Source organism: Hibiscus syriacus, unplaced genomic scaffold (genome assembly GCF_006381635.1).
Source record: "Hibiscus syriacus cultivar Baekdansim isolate YM2019G1 unplaced genomic scaffold, ASM638163v2 tig00112864_pilon, whole genome shotgun sequence".
Classification (NCBI taxonomy): Eukaryota; Viridiplantae; Streptophyta; class Magnoliopsida; order Malvales; family Malvaceae; genus Hibiscus; species Hibiscus syriacus.
The window spans coordinates 439,189-452,945 of NW_024063414.1; the positions used below are offsets into that span (position 1 = coordinate 439,189).

General features: G+C 32.1%; 1 long non-coding RNA gene across 2 annotated transcripts; it reads right to left on the reverse strand.

Moving 5' to 3' along the window:
- Window positions 1-10,618: 10,618 nt before the first annotated feature.
- LOC120184317 lies at window positions 10,619-11,413 on the reverse strand. 2 transcript variants are annotated; one of them, XR_005522005.1, is made up of 4 exons: window positions 11,345-11,413; window positions 11,161-11,260; window positions 10,921-10,962; window positions 10,619-10,743 (listed from the first exon to the last, which is right to left on the reverse strand). It is a non-coding gene; the product is annotated as an uncharacterized LOC120184317 (long non-coding RNA). The 2 variants fall into 2 exon arrangements; XR_005522006.1 differs by lacking the exon at window positions 10,921-10,962 and adding an exon at window positions 11,028-11,069 and having other exon boundaries at window positions 10,625-10,743.
- Between the last annotated feature and the right edge of the window lie 2,344 nt (window positions 11,414-13,757).

Sequence of the window (13,757 nt, forward strand, 5' to 3'; positions counted from 1 at the left end):
TCATTTATCCAAAGGTCTGTAGCAACAGAACCTTTCTCAAATTCACCATTGAACTCGGGTGCACTTAACTCTATTAGATACATTCATTCTATGAGTTAACAAAGTATACAATTTAAAACACATCGGAATATCATTCAACATCATGAATCATTCTCTAATCTTATACAGGCATTCCCTAAGGTTTTCGCTCTTCTCCCTGCCTGGCCAGGGCAGGTGAATGCTATTACCTTCAGGTCTATCGCCTTGTGCTTCACTTTGGAAGCTCTCATATATTCATATACTCATATCCTTACTTTTATCACATATCACGTATGCATATGATCATCCAATTCATATCATATAACATATGTCATCTGTATATGTTCACATATCATCTATCATATTATATAAACATATATATATCTCATAACTCATTCTCAGTATTCACTTATCTTATATAACATAAAAATTTAACTCTATTAACAGGACAGTACACTCCTTACCCTATCAGATCAGAATTTTTTTTTCACTTTGTGTTGTCATGTACACTTTTTAAAACACTTTCGACTTCATTTTTAGCCTAGAATCGGCTAAACCATAGCTCTGATACCATTAAATGTAACACCCCCAACCCATATCCGACCTGGATACGAGTCCGAAGTGTCACATTGACTTTTCAAACATTTATTCGTATAAAATAGTGAGTAATTTAAAAACTTTGATAACATTTAACTTATTCAAAACGTTTACAAAATATATCAGAGTTCATACAATTTATATCTTTAGACTACATGCCAACTACACTCTATATACAGTACATATATTTTCTGATCTGACATTTAGTAAGGAGAACTGACCTGTCTTGCTCCGCATTACTCTTTACTCTTCTCGAAACCTACGTGTGAAACAATCACACGCTAAGTCGTTGACTTAGTGAAGCATATAAAACATATAATATTTCATATAATATAAATCATACATAAACATATACCATCATTATCATTAAGAAACACACATAACATCATATGGTTCATGTAACACATTTCAAACCACTTACCTTTGATAACCATTTATAAACCCATCGTATACATATCACATTCAGTATGCTTGTTTAATCACTTTATTAGCCCATGTACACTAGTGAGAACTTAAGGTATGTGAGTACATTGAGGTTGTGCATACATATGCTGTCACCACAGCTCGATCAATGTCCCGAAGGACCAGTCCATAGATTCCGAAAAACCTAGGTAATCACTCCATATGTCCCGAAGAACATAGGTAAACAGTCCATATGTCCCGAAGAACATAGGTAAACCCTCGACCATTGGCATGCCAACTATACCCCTAGCTCTCATATCACATAACATGGGCATTATCATTTATAACAGTTTACATTATTTATTCATATTCTTTCTCTTATAAACACATATCTTTTCATTTCAGTCACGTATCACATGTACGTGTAATCATTGATCTCATAATCACATGTTCCTTCTCTTCTGTCACATACCACATGTATGTGTAAACATATATCTAATATCATATGTTGCATGTAATCACATAGATCGTATCATATAGCTTCTTTCACATATACATGTAATCACTTAGTCTATTTTCATGTAATTCTTTTCACTTCTCATATGATTTTATATTCATATCTCACATAACATATACAAAGCATATCATTATCTTTAGTCATGCATACATACAATCAATGTAATACAGATAATCACATATAATTATAACAACACATAATCATGTCCATGTCTTCATGCATATTACTCTAGGAAATAGACTCATCGCAAGTCTTATTTCCATTAAACACTACATAGCACTAGTATGCACTCACCTTGGTCTCACTAGTCAATTCCAATCTCTTATCTTTCCCTTGATCGATCTTACTTGTCAAATGTTCCGGAATTGCTTTACGCGCAGAATCTACATAAATGTCATTTTGAGGCAATCATTAGATACCTACACCTTGTAATTGGATACTAGCAACTTAAACAAACTTATTAAACCAATATTCACATTTTTCCTTTAGGGGGAATCGGTTCCCTCCTGTGGGGGTATCGGTTCCCCTCTGGCATTCTGGAATTCCATGTTCGTTTGAGGGGGTATCGATTCCCCTAGCCCAGAAATCTTATTTTGAGCTCGAAATTCACTTCATTTCAGCTTAAACCTTCATATTTTACTTCCTTTAATATTCCTAACTTCCATACACATATTTAAACTCATTTCTATTCCATAATCACTTCTTTAAACCCAAAATTCCATCATTTACATGGCATTCAAGAATCACACTAAATTTTCAATGTGTTATAATTCCAATTCTAACACTTCATACTTCTTAATTTAACCATTGACAAGTCAAATTTAACTTCCAATTTAAGAAATGAACTTTATTCCAAAATTTCATTTGTAAACTCTAAATCTTTAATCTCTCCTAACTCCACCATCCTTTGCTTTTAAGATGATTTAAGCTTTCCTTAAGCTTAGTTATCATCTAATAATTAAAACCCAATCTTAAAATCAACAATTCAATTATAAACAAAGAAACTTACCTTTGGCTCTTGGCCTCCACGTGAAGAAGAAGAAGAAAGGAGAAGAGAACTCTGGAGAATTCTCTCCCTTTCCACGTGCATTTATCCTTACCAATCCCATTTTTAATTCATTTCTTGGTCATTACCCTTTATTTTCTTTAATAATTACTAAATAACCTTCATCATATATATCCAATAATCATTGAACTATTTAATTCTTATACTTTAGTCACCAAATTCTGAAACTTTACAATTTGGTCACTAACCCGGTATTGCGGATGTTACATTTACCTTCACTGTTTCTTTATTTGTATATTATATATCATTTTTATTGACTTTTCCATCATTTTTAATGGTAGTTAAGTGTTCATTATCTTATCTCCCAAATGATATATTAGCTGATATTTTACGTTGCGTTGCTTCCAATTCTATTGAGGACTTTCTCCACATTCGTTTAACTTGTTGGGACTTTTTTTTGGCATCCAATTACATAATCATATTTGCAAATGTTTGACTTCATCAGTATGCCTTGAAACCTTTGGATCATTGTGAATGGCTGCTCGTACGAAATACTTATATTTCCATAAATCCAGATACATTGTTTAAGGAAGGTATAGTGGAGTGTTTTTCAAAATATTGTGACAATGTTGAACTTGGTTTTCATAACTTGAAGGAAGCCTCTACTAAGGGTGTCATCGAAGCAACTTACGCTTTAGGCATTCGATTGCTTCATATAAAAGAGATGCAATAAGAATGATGCCAAGTGTTGTCCTGCCAAAACCCAATTCATTTAAAGATGGAGCAAAAAGAGATTCTCCACTGTATAAGTATGACTATGTCAACTATTTCTAAAATATTCTTGGTTTCTTACATAAAAAAGATTCGACAAACATATTGCGCATGTGATGGCACATTTAGAGGTTGTTTTTATTGTTTCTGGAATCGTGAAAACAATCTTGTAATTGATTTTGTATTTTGTTCTTAGTATGACTAATTAAATTCAATACAACATTTGTTATAGATTTGGACTATAAAAATAACAAACCATGAATATTACATTAAACAACAAACTATTAATCATGACATTAAGAATACCAAACCAACGAGTTAGAAATACGACACATCTGCCACACACCTTAGGCAGTAAATAAAAGCATAGTAATACACCTTAAACAATAAATATAAGCATAGATGTTGTCTTAAAACATACTTTGTTAATGTTGTTACGATGTCCAATTGCTTTTGAACCATGCTTTCGAGTCTTCATCATCTATCTCTGTGTTCTCAAACTCATTCAATTTTATGTGTTCGGTAGTCGAACTCGAAGCATCATCATCAACATCATCAAACTCTACTAATAAATCCATATAAGATACAGAAAGAGAGTAGTATGTCTCAATCATTCCACAAAGGTCGACATCGTCGCTCAGAATAAACCTATTAAATGAAACATGCAACCTACAATATAGCAAAGAGATTATTCTTTTCCCACCGAGTTTAACATTTTTTTTTCTATTTTACGCTTCAACTCCTCAAGTGAATTTTTGTTGTTGAAAGATATGCTTAAAGTTATGCAATAAAAAACATTTGCCTGAATAGTAGTCATCCTAGCTAAACAACTCAAGCTTTTGCCTGGATATATTAAAATTAGCTTTCACCTCGCACATATATATAGCCCTTACAAAGAATGTCTTATAAAACGGGCCTACCCAATTTATTGTATCCTCTTTTTTTCCATAAAAAACATTAAACGTCATTCAAAAGCATACTTTTCATAAATACATAATAACGAATGAAGAAACATAACAAGATGGAAAAACCATATAAGCGACAAAAACATAAAAAGAAACATAACAACTTGATACAAAATACATAATAAAACAAAATAAGATTCAAATACATAATAAATAAATAATTAATAAAAATATTACAATTTTATTATAACTATCGATGTCTCTTAGAATGTGTTCCGTAAGGTGGTGGTCGTCTAGTTCGAGAAGGGTTTTTTCTTATTTACTGCTGCTTCTCTTCACTCTCCTCCTCATCATCATCCTCGTTGTCTTCATCGTCATTATCTATCTCAACAATATTATCTTAGTAAAGGGTGAATGTCGATGTTTCACCTCGGTAGAATAAGGATTCTAGAGGTGTTTGAGTAATTATCCCACCACTCCCTAAGAACTATAAAAATGTGAAAAAACTGAACATAAATGTATGCGATGCATACTGTGGATATAGTGTTCTGGTGGAGGACCACTCGTAAGATAACTCACGTAGGAATTGAATGTCGAATCCACAAGTATAGACGAAAAATACCTGCCAGGGGGTGTCATAAAACTCTGCAGCTTATGTGCATAGCCATACGGTTGTGGAAAATAAATCGACGAATTTGAAATCTCAACTGGTGGATATGGCATATGAATTGACAGTAAGGGTGTCTGAAACTGAGGCAGTGTCCCCATGTAAGATGGAGGGCTAGGATGTATACCGATGTCGCTGGCGGTTGGTGTGAATGTTCTGGTGGCATAGATGCAGATGACCCGGAAACGTATGTTCTTCATCTAATAGTAGGGGGATGATGATGTTGCGATGTCAGACGTCTTGGTCACTGACGATGAATTGACTCCCTCGTGTTTCCTCTGAAATTAAGAATGACTTCCCGTTTACGTTGAACCATTCTATATAACCAGGTTAAACCATGCAACCAGTTTCTAATATATATTGTTAATGGGGCAAGTATTGATGTCGGATCTCCCATATCACCAACATGTCACTGTGAACGTTATGCATGTTGTCCATATTTCTTGGTGATTCGGGAATGTATTATGTAAACCCAAATTGACGAAGCATACGATCAATCAGATACCACTCAACAACAACATAAGAAATAAGGGGCATAATCGCCATCCATACATCCAATAGGCCACTCAAATTAGGTGGGATGTAAACCCTCAATTCTTCGTCTAAATACGACAACCATTTGAACTAAAACAAAAAATATATATTTCTTATCATAATTAAAATGAGATTCAAATTATATCAATAAAATTAAATAAAAAATTATAATAAAAAACATACTTCTCCACCAGTTTTCTGGTCAATCAATAATCAAATATCTTCTAATTCTCGTGGAATATCATGATGATTTTTCCTTTTATTTGACCACCTAATTAATACATATATGTCATTCTATAATAATAAAGAAATATTATTTAAAAATAAATTTAATCTTGATACCTTGACAGTAATGGAAAGACATATGAGTCATTCACGATCGGGCACAAAAAGGTATGCAGTACCATACCCACGATTGGAGAAGCATGAGACACCCGCCAATAGAAGTCGTACTATATTTTATTGATTGATACATTTCTCTAAATAAAAATACTAACACCACAAACCCCCAACTCAATGTATCAGCTTCTTCAAAATCAATCAGATGTCGCAACCACATACAATGCACCAACTTTCGAGATTTCTTGGGCATCAATATCCCTCCAATGAATTATAGAATATATGCCTGACAAAATGCTTTTGCGTTGTCCTCCGAACAATTTTTGGGCAACTCTTTAAATTCACTTTTCAGCCACGGTAATCTTATTCGACCACCGTTGAAATTCGACAACATCTTCCCAAGATACTCTATGCATAGACCCTTCCTTAATCATCATCTGCCACATCACATATGGCATTTCCATCTACCAGTAGCCCGAGTTGCATTGAAACATCCTCCAGTATAACCGTGCACTCCCCACATGGTAGATGAAACATGTGTGTCTCTAGCCTCCATCTCTTAATAAGTGTAGAAATCAGAGTTGGTTCAAGTTTACAACCTCTTTCAACTTTTGCTAAGTGACCGAATCCAGCCTTGAAAAAATATGGTCATATACACCTCGGTGTTGTCATCTTCTGATTGCAAATAAAAGCTTATAATATACGATAATTTTCCTATCAAATAAATTTTGAGCATTAAAATTTGAACAACTATTTTTGTGTTCTTTAAATAAATTCTAACAATTTAAATCATATATAATTGATTACGTAATATTTATAAATTTAAAAAAGAATATTGTTATGTATTCTTACCGTATCTGCAAAATGACTCAAAATATGTTCAGCATCCAATCGCAACAATGCGCCTTCCATTTTTTTACCTGCAATTAAAAACATTAATTAAATTAGTTTATAATAAATACAAAATAAATAATAAAAAATTTATTAGAAACTAAATAATTATATAAACAATTATACCTTGTATATATATAGAATAAATTGAAGGAAGATAGAATTTAAGTGTGTTTTTTTGAGTTGGGGAAGGGGGTTTATATAGGGAGTGGGTTGCGGAGTATAGCGGGAGAAATCGGGTGGGAAGGTTCAAACGGGAAGTTTCGAGCGGGAAAGAGGGCGGGAAGACGCGAGGGTAGTGCCTGTCAGAAAATTAAGGGGAATGTGCATCTGCCATGCGCCTTCCAGGGGATAGCCAATCCAAACGGTTTTACAGGTAAGACGCGTTTCACCAGGTGCGCCTTACTATTTTCCCCGGTAATGTGCGTTCCCTCAAATGCATCTCTTTCTCTCAGGTGTTAGATCGGAAAAATTTTCGGGATCGGTGACTGATCGGTAATATTTTATTTTAAAGATATTTTTTGTCAAAAAGCCCGAGATGATACTATGAGATTTTCTTTAATGGATAAACTCACAGACAAAGACAAATATCTAAACCACTGTTTGATTGTAGAGTAATTAACAAATGGAGAGTTATGACAGCCAAAGCTTTGTTTGTTTCTCGGGAAATTATGGAAAGGGGAGGGGGAAGAAAAAGTGACGCGACGATGCTATATTATTCAGATTAAATTGACATTTTCAGTAAGTGAAATTACACCAATATTGTAGTTTACCTTTTTTTAATTTTTAAAATATAACATTCATGTTTTTATTTTTGGATCTATTGTATTTTAAACAGTAATCTAAAAGATGGTTTGAATACGATTCATATTTACTGTTTATTTTATTTTATTTTTGAATAAAAAGTTATTGAGGGATGATTTACAATTTATCTTCACTATTTGCATAAAATTTCATTACTACAGTGAAGATGGTTGGTTTACAAGTCGTCTTTATTGTTTATAGTTACTATATATATATAATATAAAGACTACAGTGAAAATGGTTGGTTTACAAGCCCCCTTCACTATTCATAAAAAAGAGTTATAGTAAAGAAGGTTGGTTTACAACCAGCCTTTACTATTTATTAAAAAAAAAATTTCATTCAAAGGTTGTGTGGCAGCTTGCAGACTGGATGGCAATGTAACAGTCCAGATGCACAGGGTTTAAGAATAAAGGCTGATAGGGTGGTATTGATATATAGGATATGGGTATTAATTATTTATTAAAAATTAAATTATATTGTGTAGGGGTAGATAATATGGGTAAGTAGCGAAAAAATAAATTATTTTGTTGAGAGAGTTGATTTTTTGTGTTAAAAATGTGAGGTTGAAGATAAAGTGAAAAAAATGGAGTAGAGAAGAAGAAGAAGAAGAAATAGGAAGACGGAAAGAAGATTTAGAGCTTTAGTAGAATATTTTGGAGCAAACAAGTAACTTGAATTTGGTATTTTAATTTTTATTAAAGTAATATTATATTTATAATTTTATTTTAAATTTTTAGATTGTATATTATTGATATAGTGTTAATTTTACACATGTAATTTCGATAGATTTTGAGCAAAAGGAAGGAAAAAAGATTTGGATTTTGGAAAAATATTTTGAAGCAAACAAGTAAGTTGATATAGTTTTTTAATTAATTTTTTATTATATGTATTCATCCATTATTATTTTAATTTCCTCATAATCTCGAATTTAAATTTTATGTCTTATTTTTATTTATAATTTTAGTGATTTTCAAGTAGTATGTTTTTAATGTGTTATTATTTATTAATTAAGGTTAAATATTTTTGTAGTATATTTACATTATATATGTTTTAAACATGCATAGAAAATGAGCAACAACTTTCTTAGATTGTCCATTACAATACACAAATTGTGAAAATTGATGTCGGGGTTGTATGAATCTGAAAGCTCTATGAACATGATGTTTAAAAGGGATATCACACTTCAAGAAATAAAGGGAATGATAAAAATGAAAATTAGAGCTGAGATCGATGATTTGTGGTACAAGTGGAAGACATATCACAATCTAATTAGATATTTTACAATATCTATTCAAGATGATAGTGATGTTGGAAGCATGATTACAATATATGAATCAACAAATACTCAAATTATGGAGTTATATGTTGAGGTGTAAATTCAAATTTATGACTATAAAAAGTTATAAAATGATCACTTGATTATTCATATATTTCAAATTCGTCATTTTTTTTTGTTAAAAAGTTCTTCTGAATTAAACGTTAACCTACTAATTAAAATTGATAAAATTATAAATATATACTTCCTTGTAATCATCTTATACTATTACAAAAACTTGTATATTTTACTATTCTCTCTCTCTATTTATATATATATATATATAACTGTAATCATCTTATACTATTACAAAAACTTGTATATTTTACTATTCTCTCTCTCTCTTTATATATATATATAGTTAGTTAGTTAGTTAGTTAAAGTCCACTTACACAATGTAAAATTATTTAGTTTTATACAGATTTAGGACCGTCGGATGAGTAAAAATAAATGGTTGAGATTTACTCATTGTTTTTTTAAAATTGAATATCTTCTCATTTACTACTGTTAATCTCATACATAGGGATGGCAAAAAAACCGAACTCGTCGGGGAAAATCGAAAACCAAATTAAACGGGTTGGGTTCGGAGATGATAAATGGGGACGGGGACGGGAAAAAACCGCATGTTTTAAATGGGGACGGGGACGGGGAAAAACTGAATGTTTTAAATGGGGACGGAGACGGGGACGAGTTTGGTAATCCCTGCCCCGATTACCTGAATACCCAACCCGATACTTGGCCCGACAAATATTAAAAATAATTATTATATATATATATATTTATATATATATAATATTAATAAATTTAATTTAAGTTAAAAATATATATATATATATATATATAATATTTATATATTTAATTTAAATATATATATTCGGCCTGATACTCATTTAAATAACCGTTTATGCTAAACGGGGATACCCGTTTCCCCGCGGTTTTCCCCGATTACCCGATGGGGATCCCCATTTAAATCCTCGCGATTTTTTAAGCGGAGACGGATACATGTTTTTTAAACGGGGACAGGGACGGGGGGACCAATCCCCGGCCCGAAACCGCCCCATTGCCATCCCTACTCATACATATATTTTCACTCATCCAACGGTCCTAAATCTATGTAAGACTAAAAGAGTTTTACATTGTGTAACAATATCATATACATGTAAAGTAAATTTATCATGAATTATTGAATTTGTATTAGAAAAAATTCTAAAGTATAAATATAAAACTTAAGATAATCTTTAATTTATAAACAAAAAATTTAACCATCATTTTAAATTTATACAAAAACAGTTTGGGAGTCAAATTAAATATCAAAGTCAAAATTAAGTGTCAAATTACACCCAAAAATATCAGAGATCAAATAGCAACTCAATACCAAAGTCAAGAGCCAACTTACAATTCACGTAGTTTCTATTAGACTTAATTAATCATAACCAAACAAAATCAAACAGGTAAGCAATCCTAATTAAAGACATTAACAACGACAATAATATTAAATACATGCCAAAGTTGTTTCACAAAATAACATACTACTAAAATGTCTGATTCTTATGATGGAATGCATACCATATATCACATGCATGCATGATTTGCTCATGCTTTCTTCTTTTTCTTCTTGTTATATATTCACACATGCATGATACATCATGGTAGCCATCCTGTCAAATAATTACTCACACTCGGACCTGCCGCAGTTGCCGCCGACATCGGATCAGGCTGATATCTGTTGTTCAATAAATCCACACAATTAGTAAAGATAAGCTATAGTTTTATCCTCAACCTGAACATATACATACTATGTTTCAAATTTAAGAAAAAAAATTGTCGGAATCTGACCCGATGTTTAATGTCGGTTCAAACTACAATGGGTGGAAGAAGCCGTGAACCTGAGGTTGGTGAGATGGTTGTCGGCCATAACTGATATCTTCAGGATTTGGGTTCAACCGGAGCGAATGTACTTGGTAGCCTTCTATCAACTATACAAACCAACCAATGTCATCGATACATGCAAAGAGAGGCACGCTTCGTTCACATCGTGTAAATCTTTTTAGTTATACATCATTTTCACATATAGATAATTTAAGTAGTCTATTTTCAATTTTAATGTTTAGTAACCCTATATGAGTTCCGTGAAGTTGTGGAAAATGACATACCCTTTGTTTTAGGGTCTGATTGGCTTCACTGAGTAGATGCTCCTGCAACAAGGAGAAATGAAGAACACTGCATTGATGAAATGAACCCGAAAGACAATTCGCTTTACCTTCCTTTGGAGCTCAGTGAGTTGATCCACCATGTATTGGGTCTACAACACAACAGTAATTGATCGAAACGAGATAATATTCAATGTTTATTTCTTTGATTAGATGATTGTTTAAGTGAGTCAAATCAAGTACCCGCATTGATCTGACGAGTTTCAACGATGACTCGAGCTGTTTTTCGAGTGATTCAAGCTCTTTAATGCTTGAAGGACCCAGATCCTCCCCTAGTAAATTCCTAATCAAAATCAAACAAATGATTGACTCATGTTGAGTTGTTAACCCCAAAGTGTTTTTGTGGTCAATATTTTATTGGATTTACCTTGAGGACCTTTGTAGGACTTCACAACGTGCTTTAAGCTTCAAATATTCCTGTTGACTGCTTATTTCCTGTGTAGAATGCATAATACGTAGATCTCAAAAGTATTTACAATTTTATTTAAATTATATTCGTATTAATTTTCATATCATGCTCAAAATAATATCTAGAAAAAAAATCAAAGAACACAAAAAAAGGCAGTCCAAGTAAAAAATAAAGATGCAGAGAGGTTAGAATTACCAAAGTGCTGCCGTTTCAAGCTTTATGGGCTATGAGGAAATGCTAATTTAAGTCCTTAATTTGTTTGTATATTTTATTTGTAGCCACCGATTTATATTAATGAACACTTTCTCTTGTGGTCTCATATATGTGATTTCTTACATTTTGGTCCCATATGCTTTTTATTTATGTTCATGCTATTATTTACATTTGATACGTGTTTTGATAATTATTATTTTGTTTCATATATGATATTCATGATTTTATTGCAATTTTAGTATATATATGTTGTGTGACGTTGGCAATTTTTTTAATTTGATTCTTGCATGTTTACTGTTATCTATTTTAATCTTCTTATTAAACCCATTTCGTATGTACAAATGTAGTATCATTTATTATGTATATGTTTGGTCTATGTATTTGTAATATGGTATGCATGTTTAGCGTTTTTGGAGTATTATGCATGTATTAAATATACTTATGTATTATGTAGTATAAATATTTATATGTGTATACAACGTTGCCCTGTATGCTTATATGTTATAGGCATATTACTAAATTTTGTGTACTTTGCATTTATTATTCTTTTTGCATAAATAAATATTCGTATGTTTTATATATATATATGTATATAAATACATTTTGGTTTTGATATATTTTGTAGGAATTGTTTTAAAATATTTTTAATGTCTTTTTGTGTGGGGAATTTATGGAAAAATCTCTCAGATCTAAGGGAAGTGTGTTTCCAAAGATTACTCGCACGGAGTAGTCTTATTTTATCTTTTTAGAAAGGATCATAATTTAAAGACTAGTTTAAATTTTCAGTTCGGGCGCTGTGGGGGTGTTCATCATTCCCTACACGTAATCGACTCCCGAATCCTTTTTCAAAATAAGCCTCTGGTTAAACGCATACTAGTTTTTATCTTTTAACTTGATTTTTCATAAAATTATTTTAAAAGTCATTTTTAGATATTCGATCTACCTAACCCAAAGGTTGATGACGACTCTAAAATTTGTTTTCTAAACCTAAGTTGATTCGATCCCATTTCAGCCCCAAAAAGTTTAAAGACCCTTCCGACAGCTTGACGACTCCGCTAGGAACAGTTAGAGAGTTATGCCATAATTGATTATACTATGTTTTTATGTTTTAGAATTGTAAGTTTAAATTAGAATTTAAATTATGATTTTTTATTTATTTTGCATCACATTATGTCATATGTCATTTTTTATTTAATTATTACTAATAAATAATTGTACTAGTGTTTGATTTTCCATGGTTTCATACTTCTGATATTTTCTTTCATGTTATTTCATTCTGGATCGAGGCAAAAGATTATGAGTTTTTCCTGATGTTCCGAAAACCATTAGGATAGTAAGAGCTTACTTATTGTGCTCTGTCCCATTAAATAAGGGTGAAAGTTTCGCCTTCGTGAGAAAATTGGTTATCCGCATGAGCGTTAGCTATTAGCCTCTGGGGTTCATACCCTATGTCTGTGAGAAAATTGGTTCTCCGTATGGGCATAGGGATATGTATCCTCTCCAATTGAACTCAGTCTACTTAAGCCTATAGTGGGTGAGGACTAAAGGTCTAGCAGGCCCAAGGGGACACCAACAAAAACAAGTCGAATACCCTTTTAGTGAATCTATATTCGTTTGTATTGAAATGTTGTCAAAATTCTGCACCAAATTTTTGTTCTATGGTAACAAAGGGAAAACTCGTTCTAACCTTGCTTGAATCTGTTAAGTTAATCGATTGATGGAAATGGCCAAGAGGGGGTGAATCAGCAATTAAAAATTTTGGTGGAAGCTTTTGTAGAAAATTGAAAATATTTGCACAACGATTTAGAGTGGTTCGACTTTCTCAACCAAAGTCTATGTCCACTACCTTAGCTATCCACACTAAGGATTTTCCAACAAAGTTACTAATTTGTTCTTTCTTTTGAGGACAAAGAGTAACCTTACAACTCCCTCAAGAATTATACCCCAAATTCTTGAGCACACTCTTTTTCAAAGAGAAATACACAAATTTGCAAACTTACAAGGAAAACCTCACAAGGTAAGATGTTTGCACAATTCTAGAACAAGAAAACAACACTCACAAATAATTACAAATGAGCACAAATGGTGTTCTTTGAAAGAAAAATGAATATTGAAAAGAAAATTGGCTTGATTTGCACAAACTTGGTGTTTGATGCTT